General features: G+C 37.6%; 1 protein-coding gene across 1 annotated transcript in view; it reads right to left on the bottom strand.

The window, feature by feature from the left end:
* RPS26 (ribosomal protein S26) overlaps positions 1 to 2,303 on the bottom strand; it is an 8,822-nt gene that overhangs the window by 1,816 nt on the left and 4,703 nt on the right. The gene's annotated exons all lie outside the window — the stretch shown is intronic.

The following is a 2,303-nucleotide window of genomic DNA, read 5'->3' as shown; positions in this document are numbered from 1 at the left end:
AGATGTTTTGTAGCAAGGAAGAGAGTGATTAACTTTTCAGTCTAGGAGCAGAGGTCCCTGGGACCATGAAGGTTGAAGAGCAGAGAGCGGGACCCTACCCAGAGAATCAGTGATGCCTGAGATGGAGGCAGAGAGGATGACGTGGAGAGATGGAGCAGCTGGAGACTTCAGACCCAGAGAGGGAGAGGGGCTGTGTGCTGATGACCCTGGGCGGGGAGGGGAGGGGATGGGGGAGGGGGGCAGTAGAATATACCCTTTGGTTGGTTGATGATGCATGGAGGGGATTGTAACCATGGCAATGAAACAATATAGGATAGGATGAATATAAAACTAATGTTCTCCCATGTAAATTATCACATAATTCACAATAAAACATTAAAAAAAATTAGAATATATATGATAAAATTACTTATCCAGTTTTAAATAATTTTTGAATGAATGACTTCAAGTTGGATATCTTCTCAAAAAAAAATTGCTTTTCTACTCATGTTCCAATATTTCAAATAATGAACATTTTTCTATGATGAGGTTTGAAATCATTATTCAGGTTGTTTTTTTGTTTTTAAATCTTTTTTGAACTAATAAGATTTAATGTGTATATTTTATATGGAATTTCATTACAGATAAGTATTTAATTATTTTGTTGTAACAGTCTTTATGTGTATATAGCATAGCAGTTCCTTGTGTATTATATAGTAGATGTTCTCTCAAAATACACACCAGGGAAATAAGGCAGTGTGGTCAGAATGATTAGGATTTTGGTATTCTAAGAAACAAAGTATTTTGCATAAACATGACATTTGTGGTCAGATCATTTTATGTGTATGCAGCCTGGATTAAATAGCAGGTATTATGCTTTTTTGGAATTCTAGTGTGGTATTGTGGGTTAAGACGCTGGACTGCAAGGTCGATGGTTCAAGCTCACCAACTGCTCCTCAGAAACCCTGTACAGGGTTGCTATGAGTCAGAACCAGCTCAATGGCACTTAACAACAACATTATGTTTGTTTAGTACTGGTACATTTGCATTAAAGAATTTTTTTCTTGTTTGTTGTCACTTTTGTTTTGTAAATATGGAATACTGCCTTGGTCATCATACTATAATCTTTATTTGCATATATATATATATTAATAATTAAATAACAAATGTTTGTTGTTGTTGTTAAGTGCCAACAAGTCAGGTCTGACCTATAGCAACCATGTATAGGGTTGTTGTTGTTATGTGCCATGGAGTCGGTTCCGACTCATAGCAAGCCTGTACAGGGTTTCCGGGGCTGTAAATATTTATGGGAGCAGAAAGTCTCATCTTTTACCCGCAGAACAGCTGGTGGTTTTGAACTGCTGACCCTATGTATAGGGTATCCCCCCCAAAAAGGGGAAGACCCAAAAAAAGATGGATTGGCACAGATGCAGTAGCAATGGACTCAAGTTTAGCAACGATTATGAGAACGGCGAAGGACCCGGAAGTGTTTCGTTCTGTTGTACATGAGGTCATTACAAGTCAGAATCCACTAATTGCACCTTAACAATATATTACTGTAACATATATCTCTAAGTATATAATATGTTTTGTACATAGTAGGTACTCAGCAAATGTTGGATGAACTTCTGCTTTGAGCCCTCTCTCCTATCTCAAAGGCACTCCTGGTAGGAAAATACCTTCCACTTCTCCTTCTGGACTAAACTCTTCAGTTCTTCTGTAACACAATTGATTACTCTTGTCTGGCTTCCCTTCAGTCTTAGACTTGTCATCTCCTGAACAGTTTAGCATTTGGTACAACATGCAGCAAGAAGGCCCTTCTCCTTCCACCAGAAAAGAAAGGCAAAGGAAGGCTGCAAAAACAACCAGGGGTGTTAAATTACTCATGTTTATTTATAACAGACCTTCAGCCAGTACAGTACAAAACTTACAGTAGTATATCTTCGTTACACAAATATTTACTTACAATATATTACACATACAAAATGCTTTGCAGTAAGTCAAAAGCTAGCTTAACTCCTTAGAGAAAGGAGACAAACTTTTTTAAAAAAGGGAGAGGGAACTGGAGGAAGAGGTGAAGGGGTAAGAATCAAAGGAGACATCAAGCATAGGCTACAAAGGAGACCCTGGGAGAGAGGGAGAAGAGAGGTGGTATTGCACTTATTTTTGTGTTTTCTTTATTTTTTTTCTTTTTGTTCTTCATAACTTCTGATTAAAAATATATATATATGTATTTATATGTATTATGTACACAGGAAAGAAGCTGCCAGAAGTGTACAAAATCCCATCTGCAGCTTGGACACTGACACGGAAAAAACAAAGGT

This window comes from Chrysochloris asiatica, unplaced genomic scaffold (assembly GCF_000296735.1).
Source record: "Chrysochloris asiatica unplaced genomic scaffold, ChrAsi1.0 scaffold00033, whole genome shotgun sequence".
Classification (NCBI taxonomy): Eukaryota; Metazoa; Chordata; class Mammalia; order Afrosoricida; family Chrysochloridae; genus Chrysochloris; species Chrysochloris asiatica.
This window is presented reverse-complemented; position numbering and strand designations above follow the sequence as displayed.